This window comes from Tachyglossus aculeatus, chromosome 19 (genome assembly GCF_015852505.1).
Source record: "Tachyglossus aculeatus isolate mTacAcu1 chromosome 19, mTacAcu1.pri, whole genome shotgun sequence".
NCBI lineage: Eukaryota > Metazoa > Chordata > Mammalia > Monotremata > Tachyglossidae > Tachyglossus > Tachyglossus aculeatus.
In genome coordinates, this window is record NC_052084.1 from 30,889,280 (window position 1) to 30,917,087 (window position 27,808).

The 27,808-nt window shown below is 43.5% G+C and overlaps 1 long non-coding RNA gene across 1 annotated transcript in view; it reads right to left on the reverse strand.

The window, feature by feature from the left end:
* Positions 1 to 27,240, reverse strand: part of LOC119940573 — a 57,860-nt gene extending 30,620 nt beyond the window's left edge. Inside the window, exon 1 of the long non-coding RNA XR_005455021.1 lies at positions 27,137 to 27,240. This is a non-coding gene — a long non-coding RNA (uncharacterized LOC119940573). The remainder of the gene's footprint in view (positions 1 to 27,136) is intronic.
* Between the last annotated feature and the right edge of the window lie 568 nt (positions 27,241 to 27,808).

Below are 27,808 nucleotides of genomic sequence, written 5' to 3' on the forward strand. Positions count from 1 at the left end.
AAAAGGGGGTCTACTCTTTCAATCAATTAATAATAATAATAATAATGGTATTTGTTAAGCGCCTACTATGTGCAAAGCACTGTTCTAAGCGCTGGGGGGATACAAGGTGATCAGGTTGTCCCATGTGGGGCTCACAATCTTAATCCCCATTTTACAGATGAGGGAACTGAAGCCCAGAGAAGTTAAGTGACTTGCCCAAAGTCACACAGCTGAGAAGTGGTGGAGCTGTATAATTGACTTGGAGCCCTGAAAATGCTACAAAGGAAAAAAAAAAATCAACTAGGCTTTTAAGTGAACAAGAGAGGAGGTCCCACATTACTACACCTTCTTGTAGCTGTTTAGGAGAGTGGTTTTTAGTAGTGTTGGTTAGACGCATCCACCGTAACAGACAACCTGTCCCTGTGATTTCCTATTTATTAAGCACTTACTGTTTGCAGACCACTGTACTAAGCACTTGGGAAAGTACAATCTAACTGCCCATAACAAGTTTACAGTCTAGAGGGGGAGACAGACATTAACATAAATAAATATATTACAGATATATCCATAAGTGTTGTGGGGCTGGGAAGGGGGATGAATAAAAGGAACAAGCTGGGCAATGCAGAAGGGAGTAGGAAAAAAGGAAAAGAGGGTTTAGCCAAGGAAGGCCTCTTGGAGGAGTTGTGTCTTCAACAAGTGTCTGTCGGATATAATAATAAGAATAATAATGGCATTTATTAAGCACTTACTACGTACAAAGCACTGTTCTAAGAGCTGGGGAGGTTACAAGGTGAACAGGTTGTCCCCCGGGGGGCTCACAGTCTTAATCCCCATTTTGCAGATGAGGGAACTGAGGCCCAGAGAAGTGAAGTGACTTGCCCAAAGTCACACAGCTGACAATGGGCAGAGCCGGGATTTGAACCCATGACCTCTGACTCCAAAGCCCGTGCTTTTTCCACTGAGCCATGCTGCTTCTCTGAAGAGGGAGGGTGTTCCACACCAGAGGCAGGGCATGGGAGAGAGGTGGATGGCGAGATAGATGAGATCGAGGTATGGTGAGTAAGTTGGGTTGTAGTTAGGAGGGCAGTGAGGTGAGGTAGGAGGGGGCAAAGTGATTGAGTACTTTAAAGCTGATGAGGAGGAGTTTCTGTTTGATGCAGAGGTGGATGGGCAACCACTGGAGGTTCTTGAGGAGTGGGGAAACACGGACTGAGCGTTTCTCTAGAAAAATGATCCAGGCAGGAGAGTGAAGTATGGACTGCAGTGGGGAGAGGCAGGAGGCAAGGAGCTCAGCAAAGGAGGCTTAAAGCCTGATCCCGGAGCGTGGAAAAAGCAAACAAACTGTAAACATATCTTCTCCTAAATGCTTAAGGAACAAGTTTGTTGGTCATCTCCTTCCTGAATCCAAATTGGTTGCTTAGGAAAAGGAGAAACTTATCAGGCAAATTTGGATTTATCAATGAGTATCTTCTCGTAAAAACGAAACAAAAACAGGCTGCTTTTGATTAAGCATCTCGAGCTTCAGCGAATCCATTTGGCTCAGTTAGTCATGGCACAACCTGGGAGAAACCAAGGCCACATTCTGTGGCCTGTCAATATCCAGCCCTTGTCTCCTAAAGAGAAAACTCCCAGACCCTCTACTGTTAGGGCTCTTGGGAGGAAGTGCTAAAATTGTCAGTGATAATAAGGTATCCTCAACTCTCCGGTAGGGAGAGACATCTGTAAACTACACAAAAGAATGGGGTAATCATAAATCACACTTTAATGCTGAGAAAATTCTCTTTAGGCCCTAAAGTTGAACTAAAAGGCCCCTTTCCCACCAATATGAAAGTGCTTCCAAAAAGACGGTAAGCACTCAGCAAATGCCATGATGATTGACTGAGTGCTTACTTGTGAAGAGCACTGTGATAATAATATTAATTAATTATAATTATGGTACTTGTCAAATGCTTACTATGTGCCAAGCATTGTTCTAAGCACTGGTTTGGACACAGGTTTGGTTGGACACATTCCCTGTCCCACACAGGGCTCACACTCTTAAGCACTTAGGAGAGTACGATAGAGTTAGTAGACACAATCCCTGCCCTCGAAGGTTTCTAATCTAACAGGGAAGACACCACGAATACACCCAGTTTTCCTACACCAAACCTCTTGGTAAGGAAAACATGAACTGTAGACGCACCTGTTCCGATGCCACAGGTAAATATGTAAGTACACAATAATGCCTCATGCGGAGTACAAACGGGCTCACGTAGTTGGAAGAAGTTTCCCCAACTCCCTTAACAATGCCGAAGCCAAAATGCAGTACAAAAACACGCGTTGTGGCAGAACTGAGTGTACCGATACCCCTCTCCCAAATGGCCTGTTTCAGAATGCAACTCCTGCGCTTGTTCTGTTGAGAGAGAGAGCAGCTGAACATTCCGAATTTCCAGGAGGCGTTATTTACGAGGCACACCGGGGAGAAGAGCAGAAATCCTGGGATCGCCTTGCAGTCCCGCCGAAACAGGCAAGATAAACTGCGCAATGTAATACTCTCCCCCAGGAGGGTGAGAAATGGGACCTTTAAAGGAGAAAGATGATGAGTCATAATACAAACAGGCAGCTCTGAGTGAAAACCCAGTAGGAAATCTCCCTCTGAAATCTGGCTACCAGCTAGCTGGTGAATGAATACAAAACGGCTTCTGTCATTGGCGCTGGGGTGTGAAAGACATATATGTGCCTCAGTGTATTCATCACCGTGAAGCTGCCGCTCTCCAGCAGGCAGAGATGGGGAATCAACACATGGGCGAGAATGCCAGCCTGGGCAACGGATAAGTAGACCGTCCAGCGTGATATGTAAAATCCTTTCAACACCCCTTGCATAATTTAGCCCAACCCATCCAAAAGACCTGAACAGAGTGTTTTCATGGCTGGAGGGAAGAAGTATCACTGCGGACTCCTGGAGCTCTGACCTTGCCTTCTCTATTTAGGCCTCAAATCAGCATTAGATAATAATGAGCTTCTGGTTTGGGGCTTGCAGTGAGGGCAGGGCTACTCCACGTGTGTATGACAAGGGCACACACACACACACACACATATACAGCACTGATTCCTCTTCTTAGACTCACATAAAAGCATCACTGAGCTCTACAGGCAGAAGTAACGTGGCTTAGAGGTTACAGTCCGCTAATCTGGCTGGACACAGTCCATGTCTGACATGGGGCTCACAATCTTAATTCCCATTTTACAGATGAGGGAAATGAGAGAAGTGAAGTGACTTGGCCAAGGTCAAGGTCAAGCAGACAAGTGACAGAGATGGGATTAGAACCCAGGTCCTTCTGACTCCGAGGCCCATGCTCTATCCACTAGGCAGGCTGTTTCTTCCAACACACATCTATTCTAGCCAAAAATGCACATTGAGAGAAGAGCGTTCCATTCTTGTTCCACATTTGTTAAGCATTTACTATGTACTAAGTACTGTATGGAGAAGTAATATGTTACTCCTTGTTCCACAAGAAGCTCATATTCTAACCTAATCTTCTTTGCTCTACTAGAGACCTGCTAGTACTGGAACATTAGCCCAAATGTCATTTGGAATGAGGGAGTTTGTAAACCTCCATAATCAAATGCTTTTCTACTGGGTCTCCGGCCCAGAGGAAAGGAGGAACTGGGGTGCGTGGTGGAGGGAGAGAGGAGAAAGGAAAGGAAAACGAAAGGATTATTCACTGCCAACACAATGATATGGAGCTATTCCCCGCCAAGAGTCTACCAAACAAAAACTCAGAGAAGAGAGAATCATGGACAGGGAATTACAAGTGTTTGTGGTGAATTAGAAACCACCCTTGCTCATGTCAGATTTAGGAGAAGCTCTCAAACTCCTAACCAGCTTCTGGGAGTACACTGAGGCACAGAAGGAACAGCATTCTGGTATTTAGCTGGCACAACTAATGCCATGTGGTTCCAAGTAAAAGTATGCCATCCTACTCCTGCGGAGATGGGACACTCCCTCTGGATGGGTGCCCAGCTGGGGGGTGAGCATTAATGGGGAGCAGATGGACCCCAACAAACCATGAGGTTCAGAAGTCCCCAAAAGGATTCAGTTTATTGTTTCCCAGTTTCGTTTTTCTAAGTTCATCAGCCATGCTGCCAATTGCCTGATCAGGGTCTTCCCCTAAAAGCACAGGCCCACTCAGGAGAAAGCAATTCCTGCTATTTCCCAACTTGGGATTTGGATTCTTTCCAGATGTTTCTTTCTGAACCTGGACCAAGCTTCCACATCTGGGGCACTAGCAAACTTATGAATCTTCTGCCTCATAAAACCCCATGGCCCCAAGAAAGCCAAGGACTGCTTTCCCTACATTACAAGCCTCCAGCCCTATAACATACATTTTTCTAATTTAGTTGAAAATGTAGGAGGTTTTTTTTTTCTTTCCAATTTATTTCTCAGGATGGGGGATGGGGAATGTTTTCTCAAATAACCTATAGCACTAAAGCCATTTAATGTATCTACCATTGCCAGAAATTTACAAGGTCTATCTGGACTTTCTGGAGCAAGTTGGAATTGTCTAATTAGAATTTTCATGTCTTTTTTTGAATTCCATTCTCTCTAACCCCAAACACACATGCCCAAGGACACAGAATTCTACATAGTACACATATGCTTAAGACACAGAGCTGTAAAATGCATATGTACATGGGTCTGTCTCAGTGTTCTAGAGCGCACAGATGTATGGAACACATTGATTTACGTGGTATGTATTCACAAACAAATGAGCTGTAGAAGTTAGTGAGCACCCCACCCCTCCCAGATCATCTCACCCCATCTGTTAGGATTGCCAAGGGTTACCAGATTCTTCATAAAACTAGTTCCAACTGAAATACTAATTCACTCTTACAAAATTATCATCCTGGAAGGGACTGCCAGAGGTCATCTGGTCCATCCCCCTGTCCCTGGAAGGACTCATAAAACCTCGCTACACCAAGAAAGTGAAGGAGTGCTTGCCCAACACATTCAATTCAGCCAGCGCATTTGTTTCCACTATATGTTTTTGGCTAAAACTCGAAAGCCGAATTAGGGAATGTTCTTCTGGATAAAGTGTGACATGGTGTTGGAAAAAAATGGTTGTGCAGGTCAGACATGGTGTGGGCACTAGAACACAAGGTTTCCTTGGCTCATGATTCTGCAAGAATGTAACTCCTGCAAATGGACTGTAAACCCCCAAACTTGAAACTCTCATTTGTCTAATTTAGTTGAAAAGGCGAGTTTCTTTCTCCTCATTTGTATCCAGAGGACAGAGATGAATGTTCTTTATAAAACCTCTAGTGCTTAGCTCTGATGATGATCCATTGGCAGGAGGACTATAACTGATGGGCATCTGTCATTTAATAATGTTTATTGAGGGTCTACTTGATTCAGAGCAGGGATTCTAGGGCATCAGAAGGCACAGTCTTTGCCCTCAAGACACTTACAAACTAATTGCAATCTAATTTATTGATTGGTATCCCCTTGGGGTCAGGGACCATGTCAGATTCTCATCCTTGTATCTTTTCCCAGTGCTCAGAACCTTGCTTTGCACATGATAGGTATAAAAAAATACTACTGAATGGAAGAATGAATAACGGTAAGGTAGAATAAGCCCAAATCCATGTAAATCCTTGTGCCCAGAAAGAAATTTTTCCTTAAGGTCTGAAATAGGCTTCAAGGGAGAGGTTGTGGAATACTCCATCTCTGGAGAGTTTTATAAAGAGAAATGACACTGGTCTTTCCTGGGTGGTGTAGTGATTCCCCTGCCTAAAGGCAGGAGGCTGGACCTGCTGAACTCTCAAGGTCCCGTATAATGCTGGGAGCCTATGATTTGGTGAGTTTGTGATCACTAATGAAGGAGATTTGGCTTTCATTCCAATTTTCCTGGGCAGAACCACTGTCCCATTGGTGGCAGTTCCACTCTATTTCTTCTCATTCTGCCTGTTAGATGGCAAATAGCTTCCCTCCTGATCAGCTTTCCTTCAAACATCTAGCAGGCTGACTCTGTAGCACATCTCCCCTCCTGGGTCCTGACACTGAATCCAGGCTATGGGTTGGCTGAAGAGGATGACCACCTCAGAGTCCCCGGGGGAGGGCTCAGGTCTCCTTTGCCCTGTCGATTCCATCTCAAATAATTCATGTTCCCTGAAAGATGGGCCCATTGCAAGACAGGTAATAGAGAGAATGGATACCGTCTGTGGTCACAGAACAATACGCCTCTGCGACCTCCACATCAGCAGACGCCACTTCATAAACCAGTGCTGAGAATGTTATTCAGAGTAGATTACTAGAGGTGGGGGAGTTTTTGGTTTGGGGGGAAAACCAGGGGAAATTCAAAAAAAAGAAAAATAAATTACAGCAACATGAAAATGCAGAGCCATACCAATCAATTAATCAATTAATTAATGATACATATTGAGCATTTACTGTGTGCAGAGCACTGTACTAAGAATTCGGGAAAGTACAATACAACAGAGTTGGTAGACGCATTCCCTGCCAACATGGAGCTTGCAGTCTAGAGGCGGAAACAGACACTGAAATGTACTAAAGACATGGATGTAAGTGCTGTGGGGCTGAGGGTGGGATGAATATGGCTCCAAGTGTAAGGGCCATGAAAAAGGGAGAGGGAGCAGGAGAAATGAACGTGCAGAACTCAGCAGACCAAAGATACAAAATGACAGGAGCATCAGAAAAGGAAGTCTGTTGGCAATGGTGCTTATTTCAGGGGGCAATGCAGCACGACATTATTATTATTATTATCATCATTATCATGTTTGGTAAGTGCTTACTATGTGCCAAGCACTGTACTAGAAAGAAGCAGCATGGCTCAGTGGAAAGAGAATGGGCTTTGGAGTCAGAGGTCATAGGTTTGAATCCTTACTCTGCCAATTGTCAGCTGTGTGGCTTTGGGCAAGTCACTTAACTTCTCTGTGCCTCCGTTACCTCATCTGTAAAATGAGGATTGAGACTGTGAGCCCTCTGTGGGACAACCTGATCACCTTGTAACCTCCCCTGCGCTTAGAACAGTGTTTTGCACATAATATGCGCTTAATAAATGCCATCATTATTATTATTATTAGAGGTCATGGGTTCGAATCCCCGCTCTGCCACATGTCTGCTGTGTGACCTTGGGCAAGTCACTTAACTTCCCTGAGCCTCAGTTACCTCATCTGTAAAATGGGGATTAAGACTGTGAGCCCCACGTGGGACAACCTGATCACCCTGTATCTCCCCAGCGCTTAGAACAGTGCTTTGCACATAGTAAGTGCTTAACAAATGCCATCATTATTATTACTAAGCTTTGGGGTAGTCACAAGATAATCAGGTTGTATATAGTCCCTTGTCTCACACATGACTCACATTCTAAGTAGGAAGGAGTAATAATAATAATAATAATAATGGCATTTATTAAGCGCTTACTATGTGCAAAGCACTGTTCTAAGCACTGGGGAGGTTACAAGGTGATCAGGTTGTCCCACGGGGGCTCACAGTCTTCATCCCCATTTTACAGATGAGGGAACTGAGGCCCGGAGAAGTTAAGTGACTTGCCCAAAGTCACACAGCTGACATTTGGCAGAGCCGGGATTTGAACCCATGACCTCTGACTCCAAAGCCCGGGCTCTTCTCCACTGAGCCACGCTTTTACAGATGAGGTAACTGAGGCATAGAGAAGTTAAGTAACTTGCACAAAGTCATGCAGTAGACAAGTGGAGGAGCTGGGATTAGAACCCAGGTCCTCTGATTCCCAGACCTGTGCTCTTTCCACTAGGTCATGCTGCTTTTACCATCACTTCTACCCCTGGGTCATTCAGAAGGACCTTTCCCAGAAATTGTCTGACTGAAACCACCACTGACAGCCATCTGGCTGATGAAGAAAGACCTCTCCAAGATAGAATGCATCCAGCATCAGCCTCTGAGGGCCATCCTTCGACAACTCATACATCCTCATCCCGACCTTGCTACCAACTCCACAGCCAGGCAGCTCACATACTACAAGCAATGCCTTCCTTCGTGGAAAATGACTGTTCTCACTGTCATGCAGCACCTCCGTCTAAAGGGGTACAATACACAAATGACACCTGGAGGGAGTATAGTGGGAGAAGAAAAAGCACCATGCTGGGTGCCTAGGAACACACAGTAAAAGTTGAAGATTTGGTCTCTGCCTCCAAAAAGCTTGCAATCTAAATCGGGGGTTATTGTGACTCTACAAATTCACAACTCACCTTCTCGCTTCAAGAGTATGTTCACATCTTTATCGGGAACTTCTTCTGGACACTGAAAATTTTTCAAGACACTGGGGAGGCTTGTTTCATCTTGGGAGTGAAGGAACATGTTAGGATTCTGGGATGTATATAGACAGACTAAGCAAAGGGACTAAGCAAACTGATGGATCTAGTTGCATGTTGTATTTGGTGTACTTACTCACTTTAAAGGCAAGTCATTTCAGAGGTTTCTATTCTATATCTCCTGCTTGCAAAGCATGTATCACACTTGCATTCTTCGGGCAGACAGATTCACTGAGAGAGCTGGCACCCAGAACCATGAATTTATGGAAGATCGGTCCTGATTGCTTGTTTTCTTACTGAGTCTTACTGACTTGTTAACTGCTCAGGGTGCCTCCAGGGGAACCATCAATTAATTGAACTCTGGCCTAGCTGAAGTTGACGGATAAGCAGGTGATTGAAGCCCAGACTAGGTCTCAACATGAATTCCCCTTCCTAAAAACATCAGCTTTTTCTCAGCACCTCGGAGCAACTCTCTGGGGAGACAAGTGGAGGGGCTGCTTCTCCGCAGACCATGTGTGGCCTTCTCACGCTTGCGGGGCCATTACTTGTCAAGACCATGAGGAAAAAAAAAATGTTCAGGGAAACTCTGAACTCTGAAGGTCGACCAGAAGATTTGTCACCCATACGTTTCTTGTGGCAGGAAGTGCCTCGCGGTGAGAGACGGGCCAAGGTTGCGGGGCTGGATGCGGGCTGGGGGCTTGGGCCACCTGGGTTCTAACCCCAGCTCCGCCACTGACTTGAAGAAAGATCTCAGGAACCTAACATTTCCCCAACTGTGATTCCAATTTGCTTCCCAGTGTGGGACTGGGGAATCGTTTCGAAGAAGGGGATGCTGGGTGGTACAGAAAGGATGAGCGTTTTTGGAGACATGTTCCACCAGTACTGCTGGTGGAATATTATTATTAATATTATTATTTATAATATAATACAAATTATATAATATTATAATATAATACATTATATTATATTAATATACATTATATTATATTAAAATAATATTATAATATAATATTATTATTTATAATAATAATAAATCCCATCATTATTATTATTATTATTGCTGCTCAGGCTTTCCCAGGAACCCTGCTCTGAGGAGAGCCATCTGATTGACATCAGAACATTACAAACTGGCCCAGTCCTACGACTGTCCCTGGACACCACTTAATATTAATAACAATAATAATGATGGTATTTGTGAGGTGCTTACTATGTACCAAGCACTGTTCTAAGCACAGGGATAGATTGTCCCACGTGGGGCTCACCATCTTAATCCTCATTTTACAGATGAGGAACTGAGGCATAGAGAAGTTAAGCAACTTGCCCAAAGTCACACGGCTGACAAGTGGAGGAGCCGGGGGAGTGGGGCTTTGGGGCAGGCAGGTGAGAATGATGAGTGTGAAGAGGAGCATCCTGAGCTGCCAGCACGCCCAGCACCAGAAGACCAAAGACCAAAAATACAGCACCATTCTGGAGTTGTGGGGTTAGATGCAGGCAGGGAGCACCTGCACCCGCTCTGGTGAGGACGCAGCTCATGTACTGTGTAGCTAAGGGCTGGAGTTGGGCCTGAAGCTGGGCCTACAGAGAAGGAAAAAGTGGGGTCCTCTTGGGGAGAAGCAGCCACAACAGCAGCCAACCCTGACTCAGAGCTCACACAGGACCCGGAAGCCTTTCAGTTTGCCCCCGTGGACCTGATTCTGGATATAGATTTTTCAGTTTTCTCCTGTAGAATCAAACCTTCCCAAAGTCAGCTGGACTGTTGGTACTGTTTAAACTCATCACTAAATGGGCTCTAACACAGACAAGGAGTGTGTATATTGCTGTTCCCAATAAATGCAACTTCTGGGATATCTCCTGGCAGAGATCTGCTGCACTGTGAGTTATATTCTTGGTTTACGGAATACATTTTAGTGGGTCTTGGCACTGAAACGTTTGACATGGGCTTCACATGGCCCTAACCATGTAGGAATCTCTCGGTTCCTTACTGAAACGGAGCCAAATTCTGGGGTGAAACATAGCAAAGCTCCACTCGAGGGCAGGAAATGAAGAATATCTTTTATAACAGAGTGGTTGGGGAATGCTTTATGTTGGCAGAATTCAATTATCCAAAGGAGAGTTTGGCCAGAAAAGACTTGAAATGGTTGTTAAAAGAACTCTGTATTTTACTGACCCAAAGTGATCAGCCAGACCTCTGGGAATCCAATGCTACCAAAAATGAATAACTGTAATGATAATAATGATGCCATTCATTCAGCACTTACTATGTGCCAAGAACTGCACTAAACACTGGGATAGACACATGAGAATCTGAAGAAACTAATGAAGGCATAGATGAGGGTTTTTTTCTTGGTATGCTGGGGTCCCAGCCAGAATCAGAAGCAGACTCTGAGCCCCCTGTGATCCATACTGAGACTGGGTTTGAACTAATTTAAACCCATGTTGCCTCCACATTTGGTACAGTCTTATGGCCTCAATAGGTACTCAATAAATACCCTTGATGAAAATGTCTGGTTTACAAAGTTTGGAAATTAATTCTGAGGCTCAGTGCTCCTGCTGTGACTAGGAGTCAGTGGGTTTCACAGACTCACTGATTTTTTTTCAGAAAAAGGTGTTTCTAAATGTTTATGATTTCACCTTTAACCTGGGTGATAAATATATGGCAGAGAGACTTTGGTCTACATTAATTTCCTCCTCCAACTTTGCAAGTTCAATGCATTTGAAGTGAACTAAATCTACGTGAAATATGAAGTCAGGTGATCTATGGCATTTTTAATTAATACGTTCAAAACTGTTCTAAAATAAGCATGTTTGTTCACTCAAGGGAAAGGGCTAATGAATATAGGAAGCTATTAGAATTTTTCACAGATTAGACCATAATAATTAGTTGGGAGATGATAGCTACATCTTAATTGAGAATGAAATCTCCTTAAAAAGAACATAATAAATTAAAAGGAAAAAAATCTGTTGGGTGCCAAACTTCAGATAGAAAAATTCCTGAACCCAATATCCACCCTCAAGACATTTTTCTCTTAAGGAGAAAATTCTTTCTCAGTCTCTCTCTTTCTCTTTCCTCACCTCCCCAAACATTCCTAATGTGACAGCATAGAAATAGTTGCAAATTACAGTAAATCTAGCTCCCATTTTTCTTTAAAAGGATCTCAAACTCTTGAAACTTAAGTTTCCCAAGATTTTTCAACATTATTATTAGAAAATGCTGTCAGCTACACCCAACACATGACCCGCTCTAGACGTTTTTTTGTTTATACTTTCCAAAGCTGAAAAGGTATCCTTCCAGAAATAGTTCTATTTGGCGAGTCTCAATTTTCCCAAGACCTGCTACCTTTCCAAGTTAATTTGAAAGCTTGGGATAAAAATCACACTTTGATTTCTGGTGAAATGCTCACTCCCCACTCTGTCAGCAGACTCCTCCCGAGATAATCCCCTTATTCTTTAACACCGGTAACTGTTTTGTGTCGGTGATGAACATCTTGCAGGGACCGTGGAGTTTGCAAGATATCAAGGGAGCTGTGATTGTCAAACATGTTTAAGATATGAGCCAATGCAAAGTTTGGTCTTCTGGGTGGAGATAATGGTTTACATTAGATTGATTATATGCAGACTGAGAAGTATAATGTGCACAACCACTCTGTAGTGTGCTGAAAGATAAAATCCCATTTGCTGTATTTTATATTGGTGGTCTTTGACATGAGTAATGCAGACCTATATGTTGCTTGTAAATCACAGATATAATGACTGCCAGATAGCAGTTCACTTAACTGTTGAGTGAAGTAACTGTTTCTTTGCTTGAAACTGAAGGATGGCATATTTGTTACCTAGTCTAGATGAAGAAGTTGAGTCATCTACATCTGTGTATGGGCCATAGGTATTTACAGATCGAGGTCTGCCCTTCTGGTTAAGTATTAAAACTGTACCTGCTGCCTGTGAAGTATATTTTCAATTGCTCTTTTGTTTGGAAAGGTCTTCAATGACAATATTATTATTATTATCAGGTGTCGTCAAGTCGTTTCCGATTCATAGTGACTCTATGGATATATTTTCTCCAGAATGTCCTGTCTTCTGCCACAGTCCGTAACCTTGCTAATGGTTCTTCCTTTATAGTTGCTATGGTTTCTATCCATCTAGCTGCTGGTCTGCCTTAGAAATAATAACTGCGGTTATTTGCTAAAAGCTTACTTAATGCCAAGCACTGGGCTAAGATCCGAGGTATATATAATATAATCAGATTGGACACGATCCCTGCCCCACGCAGGGTTCACAGTCTAGGGATGGGGGAGCACAGATATATGATCCTCATTTTATAGATGAGGAAACTGAGGCACAGAGAAATCAAATGCCTTACCCAAGGTCACACAGCAGGTAAACAGTGATACCAGTTTATCAGGTCAGACACAGTCCCTGTCCCACATAGGGCTTGCAGTCTAAGTGGGTGAGAAAATAAGAATTTACTTTCCATTCTACATATGAGGAAACCAAGGCTTAGAACAGTTTAAGTGATTTGCCCAAGTCACCAGTGGGCAAGTGGCAGAACTGGGATCAGAACGCAGGTCCAGATTCCCAGGTTAGGATTTCCAGGCTTGGCCACGTGATTAGAAGCAGGTCTCCTGACTCCCATTCTTAGCCTCTCTCCACTCTGTCCAAACTTTTGCTACTCCCAGAGGCAGTTGCTTTCTTTCTCAATGACCAGATACTTGTTCTCACTCTCCCCTTTACACCTACAGCGGTGCGTATACTTCCCCTACAGATAATTTATTGTTGTGTCCACCTCCCATGCTAGGCTGTAAGCTCCTTGAGGGCAGAGAATGTACCTACTAATTCTACTATACTCTCCCAAATGTTTAACCCAGTGTTCTGCACAGCAAGCGCTCAAAAAATACCACTGATTGACTGATTGATAGAGGTTTTATAGGGGCAAACTCTAGTACCTTCTTCATTCATTCATTCATTCAACAGCATTTACTGAATGTTTACTGTGTGCAAAGTACTGTAGTAGGCTCTTGGAAAGATACAAAATTAGTAGAAGACATGATCCTTGCCCTCAAGGGACTTACAGTCTAATGAGGAAGCCAGGCAGATCTCTATTTCTCTCTATCCTGTCCTGGTTCCATTTTAACTCAATGGGAGTACACTTAAGGATAGCTAAATGCATTCTAGGAGGTCAGGACCCAGACAGACTTTAGTAACAAAATGTTTGCTATATTTTCAATTTTTAAATGTTAAAGGGTTCCCATATTACATGCCTAGCAGAATTCATATAAGCAGCTTGTTCAAAATTATGCTCGATCTGAGCCAAAGGATAATTTATGTCACAGTAATTCGCTGCCATCACCAAAGCCATTTACTTGGCTATCTTGTAAATTGTGGGTGGAGGCTTTAATGACCAGGATGCTGATCATTAAAACTGGTAGGCACTGGGCCAGTGAAATCCTAGGGTGCCCACCTTTTCCAGCTTCCCAAGCCAATAGCAGTCCCATGAGATTACCAGATAATTGGGGTAATAAAACCTGAATGGACAGCTTGGCACAGCAATGTCTGGTGTCAGTGTCTGCCGTGCAACACAAGTAAAGAAGACTCAACCCAGTTTTTATCCCCCTCCAGACTTCTTTCCAAAGAGATTCCCAGACACCTGCTATTCATGACATCTGGAATCTTGGGGGTGCAGGGCTGTCCCTTAAGTTAGAACCTGAGTTCTAATCCCAGCTCTGCCACTTCTCTGCTGTATTGACCTTGGGCAAGTCACTTTACTTTTCTGTGCCTCAGTTACCTCATCTGTAAAATGGAGATTAAGACTGTGAGCCCCATAGGGGACGTGGACTTTGTCCAACTTGATAACTTGTATCTGCCCCAGTGCTTGGTACAGTGCCTGGTACATAGTAAGTGCTTAACAAATACCATAAAAAAGTGTCCAAAGTGAAGACAGCCCAGAGGTCCCAAACTTCTTGAAAGGATCTCTCCGGTTTCTCCCAAGCCCCGAAAAACCTAGGGACTGGAGGACCCCCTGCGGAAGGTTTTCCTCCCCAAATGGTGACTGATAAAGGAAAAATGGAACAGAAGACCAGTCAGTCAGTCAATCATGTATTGAGTGCTTACTGAGTGCAGAGCACTGTACTAAGCGCTTGGGAGTGTACAGTATAACAATATAACAGACATGCTCTCTGCTCTGAGTTTATAGTCTAGACCAGTAGTTCCTGCCTGGCTTCAGAGTTTGAGCTGTATTTTCCCACTATATTGTGTCCCAGTCAAAGTCATACCGAGAAGGGACAGTCAAAGAAGAAAACCCAGGCAACCCAACTCCTTTAATGGGAACTGCCTAAAGTAAACAGAGTTTTTCTTCCTCGTTACACCAAGAGCTGAAATAATAAATACAGATAGGAGGTAGCCTCATACCTCAAATAATTTGTTGAAACAACACTCTCCTACTCAGCCCGTCTCATATTTGTGCAGTTGTTAGCCAGAAGGATAGTCCTAACCCTCACTGGGCCTCAGACAAGTGCCCCTGCCAATCACTCTTCACATCAGCTCAAGCCTCAGTGACCGAAATGAGTCGACACTGCACAACTGTCCAAACCATGATGGATTTCCTCAACTTTCAGAGCAGCCCCTTTTGGTTTGATTGACAGGCCAGAATGGCAGCTGTCTGCCTGGGTGGCAAAGTGCAACTTATTTCTGGAACTCGGAGTATACACAATACTACATAAGAAAAAAGCAGCAGACCTCAGCCTAGAACCTCATCATCAAGATAAACAGCAGAGAAAAGCCTGCTTACTGGTATTCGGGCTGCAGAAGTGAAAGAAAGCTGGCTTTTTCAGGAACTTCAGGACAGAAGGAAAGTTAGAAAAGAAATTCTTCATGGGGACATGCTCCTTCACTCTGCTAGCAATAACTTACCAAGTAAAAGGATATGTTCTCTTTCACACATATGTGGTAACACCATGAACTCTAATTTGCTCTCTGATGAGACTTTTCATAGTCATCATTTTAAAAGAGAATGGAAAGCTCATTCTTTGGAAAACAGACAAGATATTCATGAGCTTTTCTCCGCTTCACTCTCTTCTGAATGCTTTTGTGAGGTTTTTTAGTAAGCTTATAGACTAATCTCTTCTGTTATCTCTGAAAGTACATGTTAGGAGAGTATATTAAGACTGTGAGCTCCGTATGGGACAGGGACTCTGTCCAACCTGATTTGCTGTATCTACCCCAGAGCTTAGTACAGTGCCTGGTACATAGTAAGCGCTCAACAAATACCATCATTATCATCATCATCCTCATCGTATCTTCCAGGAAGTCCAGAGTGGGATAGGAAGTCTTGGATGATCCAGCAGAAAAATATTTAACAGAATGTATAACTAGTGAAAAATTAAACTAGAAGTACCTGAATATTCAGAGATAATTCTCAGACCACCTGGGAATTATATTCCAACCAGTGGTTCCCATGGTATATTAGTTCAATTTAAAAAGAAAAAGAAAGCTGTATGTTAACAGGAATGGTGTGGCTACCCTTTCCTCTCGGTCCAAACTGCTACTATGTTAATTAAAGCACTTATCTTATCCCACCTCGATTACTGCATCAGCCTCCTTGCTTACTTCCCTGCCCCTCTTCCCTCCCCATTCCAGTCCAGACGTCATTCCACAGCTCAGATCAGTTTTCTACAAAAACATACAATCCACGTTTCCCCAGTCCTCAAGAACTGCCGGTGGCTGCCCATCTACCTCCACATCCATCAAACAGAAACTTCTTACCATTGGCTTTAAAGCACTCTACCACCTTGTCCCCTCTGACTTTACCTCCCTGAGCTCCTACTACAACCCAGCCTGCACACTTCACTTCTCTAATGCTACCCTACTCACAGTTACTCGATCTCATCTATCTCGCTGCCAACCTCTTGCTCATGTCCTGCCTCTGGCCTGGAGTGCCCTCCTTCTTCATATTTGACAGACAATCACTCTCCCCACCTTCAAAACCTTATTAAAAGCACATCTCCTCCAAGAGGACTTCCCAGAGTAGGCCCTCATTTCCTCTTCCCTTACTCCCTCTGCATCACCCTTGCACCTGGATTTGCACCCCCTTTTCACTTCTCCCTCAGTTCCACAGCAATTATGTACATACCCGTAATTTATTTATTTATATTAATGTCTGTCTCCCCCTCTAGACTGTAAGCTTGTTGTGGGCAGGGAACGTGTCCATCAACTCTGCTATACTGAACTCTTCCAAGCGCTTAGTACAATGTCCTGCATATAGTAAGCACCAATAAATACAATTGATTGATTAAAAATATGTTGAGTGCTTGGTCAATTAAAAGCCTAAATAACTTGCCAGAGAAAAGTAGTGCAAATGTTACAGACCAGCTATAAAATCGAATTTAGGGAAGATAACGTTCTGGTATTGCACGCTCAAAAAAGGGCAGAATTGAAAGAAGAACTTAACACGAGCACTGCCGACAAGAGGATTAAATTGTACTTAAGTCCCAGAGGACTGAAAAAGTATCTCAAGAGTGAATTTTCCCATACCTAGAAGAGTTGATACTTTTGGTCAAATGGTGGGGTTCAAATCTGTTACTTTTACTATACTTTCCCAGGTGCCTACTACAGTACTCTGCCTCCCATGGGCTCTCAATAAATACAAATAACTGAATGAATGAATGGCAAGGTACTAGAGTGAAGCAACCTGAAAGAATAATTAAAACTGTTTAAACCCTTTAAAGGAAAGGTAAATGTTAGAATAGCAAATGTGTTCACTTTATTTATAAAGAGAAAGATGCTAGAGTAATACACCTTTAAGAGGGAAAGTTCCAGATAGGAGCAGTAGGTGTTGAACAACTGCAGAGAATCTGAGCAGGCGACAAGCTATTGTGAAGATGGCAAAATGCTTTGAATGAACAGGTTATTGGTTATTTAATGAAAAATGCAGTGACTTGGTGGATTCTATTTTTCAAAAGTTGGAAGCCCCTGAATTGTATTCCTGATGGGGAGATTAAACTCTTTGCTACTTCTCAGCTAAAGTTGGAACTATTTCTGAAAGACTCAAGCTAAAAAATGGAGAATTTTTTTTTAAAAAAAAGGTTGCCAAAGGGTGCAGAATGGGGAGATTAATAATGTCATCACCTGAGAGATTTATGACAGTAAACAATAGGCAAAAAACCCCTCTGTTTATCAAAGTCCAGTGGCCTGTTTTGCTCATTGTAGCCTTTCAATCAGGGTGCACTATTCCTGGACAAATATTCCAGCTGGAATTTTCTTTTCATTACATCTCTATTTACATTGTGATCTGTTCCAGTTTACACAGGGCAGCTATGACATTTTCTTTTGAATGCCTTCTACATTTTTATATTTAATAGGTTTCAAGGAAAACACAAACCACAGAAACCCTCGCTGTACGCCACTTCTTGGGAAAATGTTACATGCGTTGTGCTTGTGACCGTTAATAACCCATCCCAAAATATGACAGTTTGGAGAAAAACGTGGAGGTTCCCTATAAAATACCACATGGTGCTGACAGCAGATCCATCATCTAACTTTTCCCCGATTTTATGCTGCATTCGACGGGCAACTTTTTCCCTAATGTTTGCCCATCACCTGAAAAGAAATCTCCCATTTCCCAGATTCCCCAATGCTATTCCACTCATGTTTCCCAGCTAAACTCTTACTGAGGATTGAGGATCTGAGCAGGCGACAAGCTATTCAGAGACTTGGGCTCAGCCAAGGGACACTGTAAGCTCGTTTTGGGCAAGGAATGTGCATGTTATATTGTTCTGTTGTCCCCTCCCAAGCGCCTAGCACAGTGCTCTGCACACAGTAAGCATTCAGTAAATACAACTGATTGACTGACACTGTCCCCATTCTCTTTCATGCCTCATCACACACAGGGGAAAGATATTGAAGCAGTGTCTCCTAGAATAACACGGCGAAAATGTCCAAATGTCCAACCTTTCCAAAATTCATTCCTTCTGAGTGGTCCTAGTATTGAAATCCATTCCTTATTCTCTCTAGGGCAGGTACTATTTCTATTAATAAGTGGTGCCATCCAGAACTGTGTGAAACAGACTGGTCAGGAGACAAGGGGTCTTTTCATCCTGAGGCCCTTGCTCTCCATTCTCCCACCTCTGACCTCTCACTCATGCTGTGATCCCTGTCTGGAACTCCCTCCCCCTTCAATTAATCAATGAATCATATTTATTGAGCACTTATTGTATGTAGAGCACTTTACTGAGTGCTTGGGAGAGTACAATACAACAATACGCGGAGACATTTCCTGCCCTTCAAATATGCCAAACTTCAGCTCTCCCTATAGTCAGAGCCCTTCTGAAATCCCATCTCCTCCAGGATGTCTTCCCCAGTGAATTTTCCCTTCCATTCAAGTCATTTTAGCCCCTAGCATTTATTCACTGTCATCCATCTTCCAGCAATATATATACATATAATCAGTAGTATATCTCTATCTACATATATTATTTATTCATTTATTTCATCTTTCCATACTCCTGTCTCTGGCTCCTACCAGGAGTAATTTCCTCCTACTATCACCCAAAAAATAATTTGGTGTTTGTCCATCTCACACATTAGAATGCAAGTTTCTTGAGGGGAGAGCCAGTTCTTTGGCTTCTGTTGGATGTTCCCAAGCACTTAGCAGAGTAGCAGTTTAGCAAATACTATTGATTGAGTGAGGCCTCAAACAGTAGTATTCATTGAGTACCCACTTTTTGCAGTATACTGTGGCAGGCACTTGGGAAGTTCAGAATAAAGAAGTGACTCATTCCCTGCTCATGAGGAGCTGACACTCTGATGGGGGAGATGGTCAATGCACTCATTTGGACTCCATAGCCAGCCACGCATGGAGAAGAAACCAACACAATGGACGTTGGAAGGCTCGGAAGAGCAGCCCAGGATCTGGTGAGCCATGGACAATGGATGGATGAACTTCTCCTCACCTCCCAGATGGGCCCAAGGAGAAAAAGCCTGAGCTTCTAGCTCCCATGCTGCCTCTCATCGATGGAGAAGGATCATGTAGAAGGGGGAAGAGGACCTCTAGGGGAAAAGAGCTTATAGGGGAAGGGCCAGCAAGGGGAAGGCAGAGGCGGAAGGGCCTCTTCTCTTCCTCCTCCTTTTCCTTTTCCTCCTTCCCTTCCTCTCCCTCCTTCTCCTCCTTTTTCTCCTCCCCTGTTTGTGTTGCCTCCCTGCCCTGATTTCCACCATCCCTGACTACCTTACCCCAGAAGTTCTGCTGGATCAGACTTGGCCACCAGTGACACTGCTTGGACCCCAAATTTCAGTAGAGGATGAAGGGCCGGGCAGTTGCTGCCACCTACCAATGGGCGCACAGCACTATACTAAGTGCTTGGGAAAGTAAAATATATTAGAATTGGCAGACATGTTTTCTGCCCATAAGGAACTTACAGTCTAGAGTAGGAGACAGATATTAAATTACGGATATGAACCTAAGTGCTGTGGGGCTAAGGGAAAGGTGACTATCAAGTGCTTAAAGGGTACAGATCCAACTGCAAGAGTGATGCAGAAGGGAGAGGGAGTAGGGGAAATGAGGGCTTAGTTGGGGAAAGCTTCTTGGAGGAGATGTGATTTGAATAAGGCTTTGAAAATGGGAGAGTGATGAACAATCAAATACGAAGGGAGAGGGAGTCCCAGGTTAAAAGCAGGACTTGGACAAGGAGTCGGCAGCAAGATAGATGGGATCGAGGCCGACGAACAAAAAGTGCGATTTTTGAGGACCTATCGGCAGCATAGGAAGCAGTGTGGGCTAGTGAATAAAGCATGGGCCTTGGAGCCAGAGGACCTGGATTCTAATCCTGACTCCACCACTTGTCTCTATGCGACCTTGGCCAAGTTACTTAACTTCTCTGTACCTTAGTTTTCTCAACTGCAAAATGGGGATTCCGTGCCTGTTTTATTCATTCATTCATTCATTCAATCGTATCTATTGAGCGCTTACTGTGTGCAGAGCACTGTACTAAGCACTTGGGAAGTACAAGTTTGACTGTAAGTTCCTTGTGGAACAGGGACTGTAACGGATCTTATTAACTTGTATCTACCCCAGTGCTTAGAACAGTGCTTGAAACATATTAAGCCCTTATTAAACACCATAAAAAAGTTGACCTACCCATTTAATATTATGTTCAGGAAAGACCCCTACTTCCTGCCATAACTCATTCCTACATGTGCCCCCAACTCATATCTGTTCCTGCCTTCCTTGCCTCGCAGGATGGTGGTGAGGAAAAACCCTTGGAAAGATGGCCTTCCATAAATCCAATAGGTTACAATTAAATCCCTGGAGCATCACCTACAATGATTTGTCCCAAATCCACCATCTTGTCCTGTCAAGAATAACAATTTCAAACTGTCCACATGGCACATGATTAAACAGCACCTCTGTATTCACTAAACTCCCAGAGAAAAAGAAATGCTGAAAGAAATCCACAGTGCAGCTCTGCTAGAAGTCATTACTGAACTCATCTAACCAACCGGTTGAATGTTATTTTAGGGAATGCACCCTCTTTTATTACAAGCTTTTCAAAACAGATAGTGTCTGCAGCAAGTTAACTTGTTAACTCCGGGTAGCATCCTGCCAAAAAATCTAAGCCTTCCATCCAAAGCATATAAATAACCCAATTACTTTCCCAGAGAGGTGTCATTTTCATCAAAATTATGTTTGAGGGACCACTAAAGACATTTTTCTCCTTCCTGTCATTATTTATACTACAGAGCACCATTGCCAAACCCTCACACAGAGGAAGTTCTCTTCTTTGTTAACATAATTGAACATTCCACATTTTAATTTTTATGGAATGGAGAAAGAGAAATATCCCCGGAAAACCTCTGGATCTGAGCAAAAGGAGGTTTAGCAAAAGAATGAACAATGATACAAATGTAAATAATTGTTTTGCAAGGCTCATTTAGGACTGGATGTTGAAATGGAACGCTAGGTAAGACAGCATAAATCCCAACAGATTTTTAAAACATCAGAGTTCATCTAAACATTCACCTGATGTCTGATTTTGATTAGCTATTTATTCATTCCATTCTCAGGAAATGACCTTACGCTGGATCCTGTTAATGTAAATTGGGCCTTTGGGGAAAGGTCTCTGGGTGATTCGTGGGCTCTTCAAAGCCATCAGGATAATATTGTTCCCTGCAGTGACAGTAACCACTAAACGGTCCCCCCGAACACCCTCCGGGGTCTAGGAGTGTTTAGCCTTCCTCTAAAAGGGGTCACCAAGACCAGATTTCTCACCCATTGGGTGTGGTTCAATCAACAGAACTTGTAGCCACCCAAAACTATAAAGGGGGATTGTCAGGGACACAGACTCTATTAGGAAAACATGCAAGCTTTCTTTTCCCGATGGTTTTTGAGCCAATAAAAAAATATGCCAAGCCCAGGATATTAAGCAAGAAACTGATCATTAAGGGTCCAACCTTGCTCACCAATCCTCGTACCCCAAAGTTGAGAATTTGGGTACCCCAGCACTAAGTATCACTGAAATGGATACATGGCACACTCAATCAATCTATGCTATGTACTAAGTGCTAATGGTGTGCAGAACACAGTACTAAGCACTTAGAGATTTAATACCTGTTTTCCCTAGAGTGTGAGCCCCATGTGGGACAGGGCCTGTGTCCCACCTGATTATATTTCAGCTATCTCAGTCCTTAGTATAGTACTTGGCACATAGTAAGCACTTAACAAATGCCATCATCATTATTATTATTGGGAAAGTACACTATAACAGAGTTGCTAGACTCGATTCCCGTCCACAAGGAGGTTACGGTCTACAGGAGGAGCAAAAAGTCATGCTCAAAAATGTCCACTCTGGCCGCCAAAGCCTGCTCTTGCCCAAAGGATGTTTATGCATATACCTGTCTCAATCCTATACAGTCCCCAATCTGAAAACCTAGAATCGATGCAGCTGCCAAGAAACTTACTTAGCTCCAATGAATGGCTTAAACATCTAAGAATGAGTATTGTATTCATTTTCCATGGAATCTGCTCTAGCTAAACATGGTTGAGTAAAAAAAATAACCTTCAGGTTGTTTTGCACCAAAATGACATAAAACATTTGAAGGCCCTGAGCTGGGCAAAGCCTGTGCTTGTAAAACTTGCTGAGACCATTACTTCCTGGACTAGTTCAAAACAGTTGTGACTGGATAAACTCTAATTTAGGGCTCTAGCAGGTTAAAAGTTTCCCCAGCCGCCCAAGGTCACCAAAGCTGTTGTAATTGGCACTGGAGTCGACTCAGGGAGAAATCCATGCGAGCAAAGAGAGCCCATTAAAGAAGTGTTTTCCCTCTTTGTCGACTGCTCCATTTCTGGTCTTTGGATGCCCAGGGTCTGAGGACAAAGTCTCTCATTCTACAGTGGATCGAAACACTTGATTCAGCAATGTTTCCCTCTTCCCCCGGTCCTGAAACAGCACCCAAGGAGACAGCAGTGGAACTGTAGACATCGCCACTGATTTGGAGAGGCTTTTGGGCCTTTCTCAGAAAATTCAAACCTGAGTTAGTGGAGGTTTCTGTAATTTCACAGCACCCAGAGCCCTGGAACCTTTGAACAGAACGAGGCTCCCTGGGGTAAAGTCCTGCCACATCCAGCGTTAGAGGGACTGGAAAGATTAGTGCCAAGAGAGTTTGACTCTCAGCTCATTCTGATCTTTCCAAATTCCAATACTCCCTGCTTCCCCTTTTCCTCCCTTCCACTCTCCCTCCACCCCCACAACTTCCAGCCAGCTAAGCCCAGGACAATCAGAAAGGTGCATTGGCTTAGTGGAAGGAGCACGGGCTGGGAATTCAGAAGTCATGACTTCTAATCCCGGCTCTGACACTTGTCTACTGTGTGACCTTGGGCAAGCAGGTTACTTAACTTCTCTGTGTCTCAGTTACCTCATCTGTAAAATGGGCGTAAGACTTTGAGTCCCACGTGGGACAACCTGATTACCTTGTATCTACACCAGCACTTAGAACAGTACTTGGCCCATAGTAAGTGCTTAACAAATACCATCATCATTATTATTATTACTACTATTATTATTATTATTATCAAACCCAGCAAAGGAAGCACTGCACAGACTTAGTGAGAACTTTAGTAGTGATTGCATTCTTTGTCCCTGAAAAGCTCAAAGGATTTCAAATGTATATATCGGGTCAAAAGTTCTCACAACCCCGTTTTAAAAATGACAAAACTGAGGTCCAGATGGGTTGAAACCAACTACCTCTCCCTGAATGGATCTGGGAACAGGGTCTAATTCAAGGCCTGCTCCAGGGTTCTTGAGGCAAATGGCTAAGCCAAGGACCCAGACAATTCTCTTATTAGCACAGGTGCCCACTCCATGGGGCGGTGGAGCCCCTCACCCCCACAAATTACGAGCTGAATTCCCAACCTGGCTAGTCCTGGTCTCTGACAAGATCCAAGAGTTTCCAACTGGGGCAGAAAAGACCCAAAATGATGTCTTCCTGAACTATTTACTCTTTGAAACTTGCCCCGGCTAAATCTCCCCTGCTAAAAACCCTGATCCTTCTCATGCCACCACTCACAATGAAAAATGGATGCCTCTTAATTAGGTTTTCAAAACAAAACAAAAACCCTAGCGTGGTTTGCTAACATTTTGATGATCTTTGCTGAGAGCACTGGAATAAAGGAAACTTCAGTGTTTGCCGTCTATTTATGTGACCTACATGGGTTAAGATCTTGTGTGGCACCTATTGTATGGAACCTCGAAAGCCTGCTTTCCACAGACACTGATATAGGGGATGTAGGGGCAATAGGGAAAAATAATTCCCATTCTTCCCAATCTGATTATCATATGTATTTGACCTGAATTTTCCTGAACTGGTTATTAAGTGTGATGTTCACTTCCTAGGTGTGATGTTGTCACTTCAAAGAGAATAACTGTTACCACGTTAACACAGACAACTTATCCTATCTCGCCTTGATGACTATATCAGCCTCCTTGCTGATTTCCCTGCCTCCTCTCTCTCCCCACTCCAGTCCATACTTCACTCTGTCGCCCGGACCGTTTTTCTATAAAAATGTTCAGGTCATGTTTCCCCATTCCTCAAGAACCTCCAGTGGTTGCCCATCCACCTCCGCCTCAGATAGAAAGTCCTCACCGTTGGCTTAAAAGCATTCATTCACCTCGCCCCCTCCTATCTCACCTCGCTACTCTCCTAACTACAACCAGCCAGTACACCTCACTCCTCTAATGCCAACCCACTCACTGTACCTTAATCTCAGCTATGTAGACACAATGATCACATCCTGCCTCTGGCCTGGAACACGCTCCCTTTTCATAACTGACAAACGATTACTCTCCCCACCTTCAGAGCCTCAATGAAGGCACATCTCCTCCAAGAAGCCTTCCCTGAGGCCCTGAAACCCTCATTTCCCACTCCCTTCTGTTTTACCCTGACTTCCTCCCTTTATTCACCACACCTGCCCAAAGCCCCCACAGCACTTATGTACATATCCATGATTTATTTATAATTAATGCCTGTCTCTCCCTCTAGACTGTAGCTTGTTGTAGACAGGGAATGTGTCTTACATTGTTGTGTTATATCCTCCCAAGGGCTTAGTCCAGTGCCCTGCACACAGTAACTCAATAAATAGGCTTGATTGATTGATAGATTGATAGTAATAATAATGTTGGCATTTGTTATGCACTTACTGTGTGCCGAGCACTAAGCACTGGGGGAGATACAAGGCCAGCAGGTTATCCCACGTGGGGTTCACAGTCTTAATCCCCATTTTACAGATGCGGTAACTGAGGCACAGAGAAGTTAAGTGACTTGCCCAAAGTCACACAGCTGACAAGCGGCAGAGCAGGCATTTGAACCCATGACCTCTGACTCCCAAGCCTGTGCTCTTTCCACTGAGCCAAGCTGCTTCTCTAGTAAGAACAAAGGCTCTTTAGCAACAGGAAAATTAACCCTTCCTTAACTAAGGACTAAAACAATTCAAAACTCTGAAATTCAGAAACCTTCCAAGGCCTGCGGATTGGCCCCTATGTTAGCCCATTCAAAAGAAGAGAGGCAGAGCATAAGAGATTAGACAAGAAAAAAATATCTCTGGGACACCCTCAACTAATTGCTCAGCAAAGATGGGGAGTCTGAAATCACCTCAGAATCCTCCTGTTCATAACATTTCACTTTCCAAAATTTCCTCAAGATCAGAAATGTCACACTTCCCCCAATTGAGGATTTATTTAAGAGAAGCAGCGTGGCTCAGTGAAAAGACAACAGGCTTGGGAGTCAGAGGTCATGGGTTCAAATCCCGGCTCCGCCGCTTGTCAGCTGTGTGACTTTGGGCCAGTCACTTAACTTCTCTGTGCCTCAGTTACCTCATTTGTAAAATAGGGGTTAAGATTGTGAGCCCCACATGGGATAACCTGATCACCTTGTATCCTCCCCAGAGTTTAGAACAATGCTTTGCACATAGTAAGTGCTTAACAAATACCAAAGTAATTATTATTATCTCCTAATACATGACGATCTTGCAGACGTGCTGAAAATGTTGACGCCATTAACACATTCCTAAGAAGGACGAGGCAGCAGACACTAGGAAGCCAAGGGTAACATTCGGCCTTTCCAATGAAAACGTTTTGTCTTATTCGATTAAAAGAAGAGATAACAGGGCACTGGCACAGATTCACCTCACATTCTGAGCTTGGAGAACACGGGGTGGTTGGTTTGCCTTGGGGCTGGATTGGCCCAGGCTAGACTGGCCCCTAGGAGCCCAGCTCCTTCCCAAATCCTTTCCCTCTCCCCCAACTAATAGGCAAAGAGGTATATAGAATAGGAATCCCACCACAGAATTCTTCACAATAATGCCTTGATTTTATAAAAACACTTTTCCCCAGGTACCAGCTTATTATTCATCATACATAGATTGGGGGTGTTCTGGTTCTTCCCACACCTTTTATACCCTGGACAGGATAAGGAAATAGGGATTTAGATTGTGAACCAAGTGGGGCAACCTGATTACCTTGTATCTTATACCTAGGGAGGATAGATAGATAGATCGATAGATCGATAGATAGATAGATAGGTAGATAGATACACCTTATACTATGCCTGGCACATAGTAAGCACTTAACAAATACCATCATTATTTATTAAGCCCCACGTGTGAGCCCCAGTCCAACCAAAGGATAAGGAAATAGGGATTTAGACTGTGAGCCCCATGTGGGACAACCTGATCACTTTATATTCTCCCCAGCACTTAGAACAGTGCTTGGCACATAGTAAGCACTTAACAAATGCCATCATTATTATTATTATTATTAAGCACTTAGTACAGTGCTCTGCACACAGTAAGCACTCAATAAATACGACTAAATGAATGAATGAATGAAAGAATGAATGACCAAAAACAGGGATTTAATAATAATAATAATGATGATGATGGTATTTGTTCAGCGCTTACCATGTGCCAAGCAGGGTTTTAAGCACTGAGGTAGATAAAGGTAATCCAGTTGTCCCACGTGGGGCTCACAGTCTTCATCCCTATTTTACAGATGAGGTAACTAAAGTGCAGAGAAATTAAGTGACTTGCCTAAAGTCACACAGCTGACAAGTGGCAGAGCTGGAGTTACCCATGACCTTTAACTCCCAAGCCCATGCTCTTTCCACTAAACCACGCTGTTTCTCAGTGTGATTTTCAGTGTGCTTCTCAGATGTTTGGGGAAAGGCTAGGTGTAGTAATAGTAGTAGTAGTAGTAGTAGCAGCTGCAGTGCAGTGGGTTGGGGTAAAGGTTAGGGATGGGGAGTGGGAAGAAGTTTGGGGTGGGTTAGTACTAAGGTTGGCGTTAAAAATAGACATTGGAATGACTCTAGGAATGGAATTTGCATTTGATACCTTGGGAATCCGGCTTCTGGGATTGGAGTTGAGATTCATGATGCTTGGACGTAGGGGTCTGCTTAATGGCGAGTTTCTCCACTTCATCCTGTCTACCTCACCTCTTCATCCTGTCTGGGCAAGGAAAGACAGATTGTTGAGGGTGGAAAAATTGAGGGTTAATTAGGGCTGACCCCCATCTCTTTGTCAATTCCTTTGTCTGTTTCACCCATTACAGTATAAACTCCATGTGGACAAATATCAATCAATCAATCAACGGTATTTACTGAGTGCTTACTGTGTGCACAGCCCTGTACTAAGTGCTTGGAAAAATAAGCTCCATGTGGGGAGGGAATGTGTCTACCAACTCCTGTATTGTACTCTCCCAAGCACTTAGTACAGTGCTCTGCACAGAGTAAGTGCTCAATAAATACCACTGATTGATTTATTGAGTTGGTAGAAACAATCGCTGAGCTTGGTCTATAGAGGGAGACAGACATTAAAGTAGATTAGAGATACAGGAAATAATAGAGTGTAAGCATATACACATAAATATCAAAATGCTTAATGGGTATACAGCCAAGTTCAACACAGTGGGGAGGATGGATAGGGGAGAATTTACAGACTGTGACCTCGTTGTGGGCAGGGACTGTCACTGTTTATTGTTGTATTGTAGAAATAATAATAATTCTG